The 14,500-nt window shown below is 37.2% G+C and overlaps 1 protein-coding gene across 1 annotated transcript in view; it reads right to left on the bottom strand.

Moving 5' to 3' along the window:
- LOC106056338 (uncharacterized) overlaps positions 1-14,500 on the bottom strand; it is a 169,605-nt gene that overhangs the window by 26,439 nt on the left and 128,666 nt on the right. The window lies entirely within an intron of this gene.

The following is a 14,500-nucleotide window of genomic DNA, read 5'->3' as shown; positions in this document are numbered from 1 at the left end:
CTTCACATCACGCACTTTCTCTCTCTTGACATCACGCACTTTCTCTCTCTTGACATCACGCAATTTCTCTTCCGTGACATCACGCACTTTCTCTCTCTTTACATCACGCACTTTCTCTCTCTTGACATCACGCACTTTCTCTTCCGTGACAACATGCACTTTTTCTTCCGTGACATCACGCACTTTCTCTTCCGTGACATCACGCACTTTCTCTCTCTTGACATCACGCACTTTCTCTCTCGTGACATCACCCTCTTTCTCTCTCGTGACATCACGCACTTTCTCTTCCGTGACATCACGCACTTTCTCTCTCTTGACATCACGCACTTTCTCTCTCTTGACATCACGCACTTTCTCTTCCGTGACATCACGCACTTTCTCTTCCGTGACATCACGCACTTTCTCTCTCTTGCCATCACGCACTTTTTATCTCTTGACATCACGCACTTTTTCTTCCGTGACATCACGCACTTTCTATCTCTTGACATCACGCACTTTCTCTTCCGTGACATCACGCACTTTCTATCTCTTGACATCACGCATTTTGTCTTCCGTGACATCACGCACTTTCTCTCTATTGACATCACGCACTTTCTCTCTCGTGACATCACCCTCTTTCTCTCTCGTGACATCACGCACTTACTCTCTCGTGACAAACTTTTTGTCCCATAACATCACACTGTTTCTCTATTAACATAACCCTCTGTTTTAACACAACCCAATGTTTTAACATAACCCACTGTTATAACGTAACTCACTGTTTTAACGTAACCCACTGTTATAACGTAACTCACTTTTTTAACGTAACCCACTGTTTTAACGTAACCCACTTTTGGTCCCATAACATCACACACCTTTTCCCACATGACATCACACACCTTTTCCCACATGACATCACACATCTTTTCCCACATGACATCACACATCTTTTCCCCACATGACATCACACATCTTTTCCCACATGACACCACACACCTTTTCCCACATGACATCACATACCTTTTCCCATATGACATCACACACCTTTTCCCACATGACATCACATACCTTTTCCCACATGACATTACACTATGTTTTCACATGACATCACACACCTTTTCCCATATGACATCACAGACATTTTCTCTTCTATGACATCGCACACCATTTCTCTGCCTTGACATCACACGCTCCTCCCGTGACGTTACACATTTTTCTCTCCCGTGACCTGGTCGTGCGGTATGCGCGCTCGACTTTCGTTCGAATTTCTCGATGGTCCTGGGTTCATACCCCGCTGCCATCCCCCGTCGTCCTGCGGGAGGCTTGAACAAGGAAGTAAATCATCTTCAATTCTAAAGGAACATCCGAAACATGTCAAACATTTTACAAACACAAACAAACCATCTCCCGTTACACTATTTTCGCTCCCTTGACATCTCAGACTTCCTCTCCCGTGACATCTCAGACTTCCTCTCCCGTGACATCACACATATTTTCTCTGACACCTTACACTTTCTATCAAATCTTTCTAGTCTTAACAATAAAGTCGATAACCCTCAGGGCTAAATAAGAAAACATAGACAATAGCATACAAAAGCAACTCTTTACAACCCCTCTCCTTTACAGGCTATACCCCCCACTCCACCTCAAGATCTAAACAAACATTGCCAACTATGTGTTCTCCCTTTTTCCAGCTCACCCCCCCCCCCGGCCACTCCTCTTTTTCCTGGCTGTGTCGAGGTACTTTTTATTATTTTTTCTTAAGTTGTGAATTAAAGGCCGTGCAGAGCCTCAAAAGATCTTTAATGAACTGGGATAAGAAAGTACTAGGGAGAGAAGGGATTAGGGAGGAGATACAAAGAAAAAAGAGGGGAGAGAAAAATCAATGAAGAAATGAAATGAAGAAAAGAAGGAAAGAGTGATCGTTACTGGCACTAAGACGGGATGTTATTTTTAGATCAAAATGAAAAAAAAAAGGGGTGGGGGTAGATGGATTGAAGTATGAATGGTTGTAAAAACTGTATGTGTGTAAGTGTGTACGAGAGAGAAAGACAGAGAGAGAGAGAGACAGAAGTAGACATACAGAGAAAGACAGAGAGAAAGAGAAACAGAGAGTGAAAGAAAGGGGTTATTTAAGTTCAGAGCGCCATGGATATGTCCTCATGGTATTGATAACAACTTTTTCATCTTCAATTGATAAACAAACACAAAAAAGCAACAAAAAAACAAACAAAAAAACAAGTATTAGCTGTAGAGGTGTGGAGTCACGAAGAGAAAAAAAAAATTTAAAGAAAGACCAAAAGAGACCAAAGTGAAATACAGAGAAAAAGACATAGTGCCAGAGAGATATTAAGTAAAGTAGCACTTATACATAAAACACTGAACCATTATCTTCAAATACAAAAAAGAAATGTAATAAAATACCCAGAAAGACACAAAGATAAAGGAATGCTCCTCATCCCATATGCTAGGACAAATTTGTACAAATACTCCTTCTTCCCTAGTGCTACTAGAGCATGGAAAGGGTTGCCTGAGCTAGCCAGAAAAACCAGTGACTTGGCAGAATTTAGGTCATTGGTTAATATGCATGACTTAATGCATGACATATAGGACGTAATCATCTTCTTTTTTTTTTGTTGAAATAACGTCTGTATTATATAAGATAAGATAAGATAAGATAAGGATAGAGCTAGAAATAAATTGATAAATAGAACGACAGACAGAGTGAAAGACGGTGAGACAAAAAGACATAAAGACTGAGACAGAGACCATCAGAAGATAAAGACAAATAGACGGACGGAGGGAAACAAGCAAATTACCAGCATCCTTAACATCCAAATTGGTTTTACACTACTGAGTTAGAGAGCATAAGACAAGTGATCGAACTAAATCACGTCTATTAATTTGAGTCATCTTATGTACATTGAAATAGATTTTGTTTTTAGATTTCTAAAAATTGCAAAATAATAATTATGAGACGAGTGTGCTCTTTTTTTCGATGTCTAATTACTATTTGTAGATCTAAACATTAAATTATATGTTACATAGCTTACGGTTGAAAAAAAAACAACCTTACTTCTTATAATTACTTTACAAAACAACGCCTTGTTTCATCTTTTTAAAAGTTTTTCACGACATTGTTTGTAGTGTTAAAAGATCTCCATGTCCAATCTTAGATATCATATATATAGGTCTGTGATCTAGACTTAAAAGACTATGCGCAAAATGTTACTGAACATTAATTTATCAAACACTTCATTCAATGAATGCGGAAATACCCGAAGACATATAATCCGTTCAAGATAAATATTTTCTCGTTCGCAAGCCAAATTTAAATTTATTGTTTTACTTTGAAAAATTAAAAATGGTTTAACAAGAGTTTGCCTAGTGTGGCCAACGAGCTAATAATTCTTTTCTCAGTGATATGTGTAAACTGTGAATTTTCTAGGACAATAGTTGGAGTCCTTTTTGAGATTCGTGTTCACAAAGTTACAAATTGAATAGAGGTATTGTACAAGACTGAACCATAGATTTATATCTATACTATATCTAGACTGGACATGGAGACTTTTTAACACTACAATAAATGTCGTGAAAAAGTTTTAGAAAGTTGGATCAAGGCGTTGTTTTGTAAAGTAGTTAAAAGGAGTAGAGCAGTTTTTTTTCAATTCTAACCTATGTAACATGTAATTTAATTTTTAGATCTAGATCTAGTAATTGAACATCAAAAGTAAGAGTACTCTCGTCTCATAATTATTATTTTGCAATTTTTTGAAACATAATCTAGAAAGATCTAGGTAATCAATCTATTTAAATGTACATAAACATAAACAAACAGGAAATGGCTTTGATTCATATATTTGCCTGAATATCCGAGAAATGATTTTGCATTATTTCTAAACTTTGAAAACTAAAGATCATTACTTTTCTAAGACAAAATAGATTGATTGGGGCGACTCCCCCTAGAGCCTGAAAAAGAGTTTACGTACATAAAAATCTATATATAGATATGCCTGTGAATCGATCAGTCGCGGATAAGAATTTATTTCCGGTTTCCAGTCTAAATATATAAGTCTATGGACAGAACCATATCAATATTTCGTGAATATAAAACATTGACACACAACCCTACATCTAACAGAATGAAATAAAAAAAAAATACAACTTATTTAATCCCTATCAAAAGACCACGTGGGTTCATACTTAGGAAATAATTCTCCCTCGGTTTAAACATATTTATATTTCCAATCAGTCCACCTGACACATGAAAGAGGAATAGAAATCTAGGAGCGAGGTTCGATCTACGACCCAAGGGAAACAAAAAGACAAGCATTAATCCTTTTTTTTTGTTTCCTTTATTGAATTTGTTTCGTGCTGGTTGGCGTCTGCAATCCTCTCTGATCTGACCTAAAGATTGCTCGACAAACGTAGAGATATATTGGAACTCTAAAGGACAACGGGAGGAGGGGGAGGGGTGGCTGAGCAAGTGTCAGTCTGACTGGACGTTGAGACAAGTATTCAGCAAGTGTAATTGTTTTGCTTCCGTCAGAGAGATCGATTGTGATCTAAACGTTTTGAGAATGAATCATGTCGAAACATGACGAGCAAAGCCAACGACAAGATCGTGAAGATAACTCTAGCGCAAGAGAATTAAAGCAACAACGAACCATATTAGTATCAAATAATCACCAGAGCTTTCAACATTTCTATCAACAGAATCATCAGCATCATAGCATCATAAAAAAACAACACAAGATTCAAGCAAAATATAAGAAACTGCTTTTGAAGCAAAGCCTATATGGAATGAAGGGAGAGAACCGTTTAAACTATATCTCTCATTATTGCACGGTTAATCTCCCCATTTCTATATATAAATAAATTTAATTAATTACTACTAATTGACAAATTTAATTAATTTGTTATTGATTAATGTGCTGTCCTCGGAAATTGAATAATTGTTCAACCTAATGGGAAATAGGAGGGAACAAAATGTATAAGAACCCACCTAGACAACCTGAGTAAATTTAAGCCTTCTAATTACCTGCATAATTAAAGAATCAATTTCATATTTGACCCCAAAAAAAATCACTTCTTCAGAGCATGGAATGGAAACGAAACATAGAATTAGTATAGTTCCACATTCACCTATACCTATCACAAGATCTGTCAACCATCCTTCTCTATTCCTCCTTGTCCTTTGCCTTGGATAGAATTTCATTCACTGACAGGCCCATCCATTCTTTGATGTTGTCTTCCCATCGCTTTCTCTGTTTTCCTCTTCTTCTTCTCCCTGGTACTGTTCCCAGTAGGAAGGCCCTTGCGAGCCCTGAGGACCTTGTGATGTTACAATAGATTTTGAGTTTACGTTTTTTTGACAGTGGTTAGCAGGTCATCGTGGGGTCCAATTGCTATATTAATCCTGTTTCTAATCTCTTCATTCGTGATGCGGTCCTTGTAAGTGACACCTAAGATCTTTCTGTGGCACCTTAGCTCAGTTGCAAGGGTCCTCTTCTCGAGATCTGCAGTCAGCGTCCAAGACTCGCAAGCATATAAGAATATGACCATGAAGTACATCAGTCTGATTTAAGTGTCGAGGGCTATGTTTTAGTCTGCCCTAATTGTTTTTTTTTTAGTTTTGCAAGTACTGCTGTCAACTGTGCAATTGACTTTCAAGACTAGATTAACACATCAATGAGTCAAGAATAGATCGTCATTGTCTTCTCCTTTGATGGAACATGAACGTCTTTAATTTATAAGATAAAGATAAGCTATGATAGTTTTACATCTTATATCAACTCACTCTGTCTGTCTGTCTGTCTGTCACTAATCTTCTACACAACGTTTCTCCCACATTCCATTCTCGGATCAGTTGAAACCTTGCACAATTATTTCTTGTCGATGACAACACGCGAAAAAAAAACAAAAAAACTAACCAATTAGTAAATTAATTAATGGTAAAGGAGATAAATATGGCAGTATTAAGAAATATGGCGGTAATTGTGCGTTTCTTTGCCTTGTATAAGTTTTTTTTTTTGTTTTAAGTATTTGTTATATTTTGATTGTTTTATTGTTAGATATTATTTGTCATGTTCATTAGTCATGTTCATTTGTCATGTTAATTTGCCATATTAATTTGTCATGTTAATTATGAAGCGGTGTAGTCCCTATTTCTAGTTTAGTTAGAAGTACGCTTGTTTATGTAATACATAATTTCGCATTCGGGGGATGCTGGTATATACCCTTCTAATTTCGTTGCCCGCCGTAACACGAAAATAAACTTACTGTCTATGTTTTGTCTAAGCTGTGTCTATGTTGTGTCTATTCACTATTCTGTGTCTATGTTGTGTCTATTCACTATTCTGTGTCTATGACTCAATGTTGTGGTCGTGCACATCAATTGTGGAGCGAAAACACGTTCAATAACATGCAAACACACACGCCTGCAGGAACATACCTTCTCACTTGTACGATCTCCCCCCCCCCCTTTTCCAAAAAAAAAAATTACTAATCTCGTCTGTTCTTTGATTAATGCCCGAACCATCAAGTACTCTGGAAGACCGATGGGGAAATAACTCCTGATCGACGTTACGTAAAAAAAAGGGCAATCACCGCGTAGGTAACTAAGAAGATTAATTTCTCCCAAAGTTGTGTTGTTTTTTTTTTGCCGCCAAAATTTTGTTTAAGCATGCAAAACTATAAATGAGTCGTCGTTAAAAATAGTGTTTATATACACAGACCTAGATTTATTCTGAGAGTGACCACTTTTAAAGAAGATTTCTATTTACCAGTACTGTACGTCTATCCGTCCGTCCGTTCGTCAAATAGTGTTTATCTATCCGACTGTCTATCTCTCTGTGTGTGTCCGGATCTAAGTAAGAGGATGCCCTGGCCAGACATATTGATACACTGAAGAAACACAGCGCTGAACATATTATTTCTCGAAATGATTCATTTAAATCTCAATTCAGTCAAATCAGTTCCTTCCATGTGCCCTAGAACACGAAATAATAAATGTATGTTTTGATAGAAAATCTATTTCTTTTGTAATACAAACACGCAGGCAGCCGTGGGAGGCAAGTCACTGATTAAGTTACAGAATCGGAAATCGCCGCTAATTAATCAATACGAGACCATTGATATCATTAAGGAAATTTGTTAGGACTTTTGTGAATTTTTTTTTAACCCCGTTGGGATGAAAGAAAATCTCGATCACATAAAGCTTCAGAATAACAAAATATAAAATGACTTTGAAATTTTGTCTAAAAATGTTTAAAGTTTTACACTTATGATAATGGAAATGTCTTCGATTTCGATACACTTATGATAATGGCAATGTCTTTGATCTAAACATAGATCTAAACAGACAGACAGACGAACAGACAAACAACGCAAGAAGAATATATGTTGTTGTTTTTTTTTGTTTAAAAAAAAATAGTGTTTCATTAAAGTTGCACATAGGAAAGGGAACTATAACTGAAGAAATGTAATTAGTGTAATTATAGTCATATTAATTTCATACGTTGCGAGTTTTATCTTGTTTCGATTTGGCGAATTATTATAAATTTTTTAAAACTTTACCTATCCCTTATTCTGCTGGACAGTTGGGGCACCACACAAGATTCGTCGACCGTCCTTCTCCATTCCTCTCTGTTTTTGCCTTAGAACCTCTTTCAATAGTAGGCCTGTCCATTCATTTATGTTGTCCTCCCATAGCATTCTCTGTCTGCCTCTTTTTCCTGGTACTATTTCCTGAAGGAAGAAGGTCTTAGCGAGCCCCAAAGATCTTGTAATATGGCCATAGATTTGTAGCTTGCGTTAGCAGGTCATCATGGGGTCCAATGTTATATATAGGATTGTTTTACAATCTTTTATTAATATAATGAAAACAAAACAGTTTTTTAAAAATTATTTAACTCTATTGAAAATAGACTTGAAAAAAAATACTGAAAAAAAAAGGGGGGGGGGTGGAAACTGTTTCAAGGGAGCTCATTACGTTTTCCCTTTTTTTTTCTTCCTAAACGCCATGTTTTTTTTAAGGGGCTCTCTCCTCGTGCGTTCAATTGAAATCCTCCCGAGGTCTTCTAACCAGTTCTCTCGGTGATCCAATTACTGCTTTGCAAAAGAAATCGACCTACAATAGTCTTGGAAGAAACACCAAGGAGAAACAATAGGCGACACAGAAGGTGGAATCGATTACAGAATAAAGGACGTAGTACTGAGAGTAGAGACCCAATGAGCACTATGGCGATACCATGGGGAATATTAGCAATATCCCAATTTCTTCTTCTTAATAATACTGCGGCTGTTTTTGATTAAGGTAAGAGACATAGTTGTGGGAATTTTACAAAAAAAAAACAACCCAGAGCTAAACAGTGATAAAAACCCAGCTTACGAATCACTGTGATAGGAGAATAGGTCCTATGCTCCAATTTGTCAATTAAGTAAGGCCTTGTCCTTTCACAATAAGAGTATAAAAATGCCTCTATATTGAGAGATTCTAAATCAAAGTTTTTGGTTTCAGACGAAAATCCAACAATTCAACACAATCGTCGCCCCAAATGTGACTTCTGCATTTTTGTATGGAGTGTGTGTGAATGAGTGAGATAAGCGGCACTGTAGTAGGCTGTCTTGGGTACAACAGATGACTTCAGAATGACCGAGTGTAAGGACATTTTTTTGTAATGAGTTAGATTTTGTTTAATATACCATCTTGTATTACTACTAAAGTCTACTACATTCATTTCATATCAAGTTAAATTTGAATTTGCTGTAATAAAAGTTAGATTTAGTTTTGTTTACAAAGATTTTTTTCTTCAAGTTTGTTATGAACATAATGATAACTGAGTCGAAAACCATGTCCACTTAGAATGACTTTAATACACTGAATGACTACACAACACACATTTCGTGAACACATTCTTACAGACGAGTTACAAGCACATGTAAACATAAGAACGACCACCGATACAGCATATAATTTTCATAACAATGTTACTTCAAGATTTTACATGTTAAAATATAATACGCCTACAGCGGTTTAGTTGTCCATCGGAAGTTTGGTGCTACAAGTCAATGATCGTCCACAATGACATGGAAGTCATAGGTACAAAGAGGTTAAAAGGGAATGCATTGGTTAAGAAGGATTTAACGATTTAAAATGGACCTCATTCACCAATCGTAAATAAACACATTTAGCCACGTCATAATATTGATAAATAAAAAAAAAATACGTATCACGTGACAGCCACTATGGATTACATAATTTGTATAGAGGATATATAGAATCACGTGGCTAAATGTTGTTTGTTTACGTTTGGTGAATGAGGTCCATTCACTTAGAGATCGTTCACAAACAGAGAAATGGAACGGACACTCGACCACTTGTCGAGCTTGTGATCGAGCGTAGCATAAGGTTTGCGTGTTCTGTAACAGAATGAATATTGCGCTAAAAGGAAAGCAATAAAATGGAGGCAGAAACGAGAAAGATGCAGACAGAGACGTCATCGTCTTCCTATTCGCAATTGTCTTTAGATTCTAAGACAGGAACTATAGGACTCTGGAAGCTTTTCCGAATGACAGTTCACTTTTTTTTTCCAAATTAATAAGTGATCGTATTGTAATCGCTGATAAAGGGATGAGTCCAATAATATTTCGGGTGACAACGAAAATAACCAATATATTTGATCACAGCTGATGCAGTCCATGCTCTTGTTAGACAAGCGTTTTCTAGTCTTCGTCTGCGCATGCTTCGTCTGCTAACAATTCTCACAGTTTTTATTGGATGTATCGCTCGAATTTTAAAGATAAAATATCCAATGAGGAAGTGCTACGAAGATCAGGGTGCCAGGACATCCACTGTGTTATCAGCAGCAGACGCCTTGGCTGGCTTGGCCACGTTCATAGAATGTTAGAAGGTCGACTTTCACAAGACATTCTGTATGGCGATCTAATAGAAGGCAGGAGAGCCGCTGGTCGTTCACTTTTACGGTATACGGATGTATGCAAACGCGAAATGAAGCTCTTCAAAATCGACATTAACAGCTGGAAAAATAGTGGCACATGGAGAGCGAACATAAAATAGGATCCAAGATGGCAGATGCCATACACAACAGTAGTAGAAAGAAGGGTGAAAATGCCTGGTGATTACATATGCCCAACCAAGACATCAGCTGTATATCAAGAATTGACCTCTTTCGTCACACAAGAAGTTGCAAAGGGAAAAGATCGTCTCTCGAGACGTAAAATGCCACAGAGAGAGATGTTGCAGTCAGATGCTTTCCTGTCTGCCACAAAGAGAAAGCTGAAACAATAATGTATCTTTGAAAACATGTATATGCTACAAGGGACTAATGGAAGAAGGAGCTTTCAGTAAGACCTTTAGAGCAACCAGAAATGTTATCCATATGTATATATATATATTTTAAGTAGTTTGGTTTTCTTTTTTTTTTTTTGGTACTTTTGATGTCGAAGTGAGTCACGTATGTTTTGTTAGGCTTGTACTGTACACGAACAAACCATAGTTACTTGACCTAAACGAGATAGAATACCAATCAGAGACTTCAGAACATAAAAAAAAAACTGTTCGAATTCTTATATAAAATCTCATCAGCATTCAAGCTCAGGGCGATCAGGCGGGGCCGCCACATGCCTTTCCCCACCTCTCTCCACTACGCGCCTCAATAATCTGACCAACCCTGCGTATAATTAATTTATTAGCAATAAAACACGACGAAAGTTGCTGCTCGAATTCAATCCCCATCAAATGACGTCACTGAGTGCGATGGGGTCGAATCAAGTGTCCCCATTTATGACTAAACTATGATCGATTACTTTGTGCGGCCGTGTGTCTTACAGTGTGGGTGTGTTGACGAGTCTCGTATGTGTGTATATTTGCATATAAGTGTCTGTGTGTGAGTTCACATCACACTAGGCGCTTCAATTGTTTACCGAAGTAATGGAGCCGGTCTGCGGGTGATGAATAAAATATCGAGATTTCCCATTTCTCTTCTACTTCCTTGTTTTTCTCCACTCCTCCTGTAACACCATTAATAATACTTCCTGTTCTGACACTGCAGAAACCGATTCGGGACACCTCTGCCAGTTCCCTTATTAAGAGTGTCACCAGCACTGCGGTAATGCAGGGCCCACATATCTACCGTAAAGAAGCTGACCTCTTGTGTGTCATAAAATAAGATGGCTGCTTTTTAAAATAGATTGTCACATATGGAGGCGAATCCACTAGTGACACGAATTTCGGTGTATCTGGTGTACAGAATATGGAAGTATTGATAACAGAATTATTTTAATAAACCATACAATTATTTGTGTGTAGTTTTAAGTACTGAAAGAACACACTAATTATTGAAATCCTCTTATCACCCTGCAAATTCATGGAAAGAAAAAGAAGGAAGAGAAAAAGTTGGACACGGGTCTCAAAAATGGCTCTTACGATTTTCCAATTTGACAGTTTATATGTATATATGTGGAAAAATAACTACTAGCTAAAAATCTGTTTTGACCTTAATTATGTCTTAAAACATTATCTTCATCGTAAACAAACAACATTTACCCACGTGATAATATTGATAAAACAATTTTAAAAAACTGTCACGTGACAGCCTGTGTGTATTACGTAATTTGTATAGCAGAGAGAACCACGTGGCTAAATGTTGTTTGCTTACGATTGGTGAATGAGGTCCATTAAATTTGGTCCTGGAGGGCTAGACAACCTAAATCTTGAACACACACAGCCGACATCAGCGGGTATTCCCGCATGTGTTCATTAAAGAGTTAATCAATAAATAGACGCTCACAACCATTTTGCGCACCATCTTCTAAGACTCTATCTATGGGTCCCTCACTAAATTAGAATCCTCTTTACCATATATCTACATCTAGATCTAGATCCAGTATTCTAGTTCACATTACTTTGTAATGTTGCCATGTCTGGATCTATAGTACCAAAATTCTATACTTTTTTTTTTACCTCTACCTATCCCTTAGTCTATTGGACCGTTGGGTCACCATGCAAGATTTGACTCTTGTCTTCTGCCTTAGATAGAACCACTTTCAGTGGCAGGCCCGTCCATTCTTTTAAGTTGTCTTCCCATCGCTTTCTCTGTCTACCTCTTCTTATTTTTTTCCTGGTACTGTTCCGTGAAGGAAGGTCTTTGCGAGCCCCGAAGATCTTGTAATATGGCCATAGAGTTTTAGTTTGCGTTTTTTTTTACACTAGTTGTGGGATCTAATCGCTGTTATAACACTGTCTCTAATCTATTCATTTGTGATGCCGTCTATAAATGTGATACCTAGGATCCCTCTGTAGCATTTCAATTCCATTGCCAGGCTCTTCCTCTCTATCTGTGCTTGAGAAGTTCTCTATCACCCAGATCTATACATGCGCTATCATTCATTAGTTATTACGTGCCAAGTCATTGCTTTTACAAAACGTTACCAGCTTCACAAAAAAGTATCATTTACAAATATTGTACTTGTTTTTATTAGTTAGTTGGCAGCAATTATTTGAGTATAACGTCCTTGACATTGTTTTATTATTTATACATGATGTCCATACGGATAGGTGCCACTTTTGTTCTTTTTGTGAAGAAGTCAGTTGTTCAAACAGTGAACTAATCACGTTACAATAATATAGTGAAAAAAAAGATTGCTTAGAAATCTATATTGCTAAGAACTCTAGGTTGCAAAGAACTCTTGATTGCTAAAAACTCTGGATAGCAAAGAGATTGCTAAGAATTCTAGATTGACCCGAAAAGAAAAATGTCTTAATTCTAGTGTTTTGTTTATTATAAGACTAAATCGACAACTGTTTCCAACTCTATATACATTAATGTATACACAGGCTATAATTATGATTTCTACAGACGCCAAATCAACAAAGTTGGCGTCTACACCTGCACTTAAATCACAGCAATAAGATATTTGTTTTTTTGTCGACACATATCAGCCAATGTATTTTATATCCAGTTCTATAAAGTTTTCAAAGGTCTAGGGTCTAATGAGCTTTTATCACTTTCCTCCATTATTTACTTAAGGCAGCGGTTCTCAACCTTTTAAGTTCGGCGACCCCCTTTTACACCCCCCCCACTCTGCCGCGACACCCCCCCCCACACACACATACAGCAATAGAAGAATAGACAATAACAATCCATATTTTCGATGGTCTTAGGCGACCCCTGGCAAAAGGTCAATCGACCTCCGTGGGGTCGCGACACACAGGTTGAGAACCTCTGACTTAAGGTGTAAGGTGATACTTAACATTACAATCGATCCATTATCTAGTTAAGGTGTAAGGTGATACTTTACATTTCAATCGATCGTTTCAAGGCGCAGGCAAATAAAGCGGATAATTGTAATTACTTTTTGTCTCTTAGAGGCTATTCCATTTTCTTTTCACCGTGGGGGGGGGGGAATGGCAGAGAGAAGTCATGTACTGATGTCATAGAATGCTCTAGGAGTTTCTGTAAAGCTCATTAAAAAGTAAAATTCCCCCTTTCAGACCTTACGATCAGATGGTGTTAAGGTCATCTGTTTCTTTGGCCAACGGTTAACGAGCAGGGTGTCATGGGGCCAGCAGAACGACCTTTACTTTCCCCAACTAAAGTCAGGTACCCATTAGAGTTGGGTGGACTCAGGGGGTGCCCTAAGAATCCAGAAACACGAAATCCCAGTCTTCATTGAGATACGAACCCAGGACCTCAATTTGGAAGCCAAGCGTTTAACCACTCAACCACCGATCCCCCTGCTGAAATGAAACTAAACTGTTGTTCTTCACTCAAAACTAATTACTGGAAAGAAAATTGTCAAAATAATATTTCTTGATCATTGGTTTTGGTTTACTCTGTTAGTTACACAATGATCAGCGAGATTTCGTTTGTATATTCACACGTTTTGAATAAATAAGGATACATGGTGGAAATACAAATAGAGAAAAAGAAAGAGAGAAAAAAAAAGAAAGTATGAAAAAGTGACAAGAAAAAGAGAGAAAGAGAAATTAAAAAATGTAAAAAAAAAAAGAGACAAGAAGCCGTGAAGCAGAAATAAGAGAGAGAGAGAGAGAGAGAGACAGAGAGAGAGACACACAGAGTGAGAGAGAGAGAGTGAAAGACAGAGAAAGAGAAAGAGAGATGCAGACAAAGACCCCCAAGAGTAATAAAGAAGAGTGACAGAGAAAGTAATAAAGGCCTAGTCCAGTAAGCTGAGATGAGAGTAACAGAGAAAGTAATTTAAAAAAAAAATGATATAGAGAGGGAGAGTGAGATCTGTAAAAAAAAAAGACAAAAAATAGAAAGAAAATGTGTGTGTATACCTAATACTAACAAAAAAAATGTGTGTGTATACCTAATACTAACAAGAAAGTGTGTGTGTGTATACCTAATACTAACAAGAAAGTATAACAAATATTTTTTTTAAAAAAGCTTAAATTGAGAGTAGTTGTATCAATTAGTTTGGATCAGTCATGTCATGAAATGTGTAATAGATCTAGTCTAGCAATAGTAAATCC

This window comes from Biomphalaria glabrata, chromosome 9 (genome assembly GCF_947242115.1).
Source record: "Biomphalaria glabrata chromosome 9, xgBioGlab47.1, whole genome shotgun sequence".
NCBI lineage: Eukaryota > Metazoa > Mollusca > Gastropoda > Planorbidae > Biomphalaria > Biomphalaria glabrata.
This window is presented reverse-complemented; position numbering and strand designations above follow the sequence as displayed.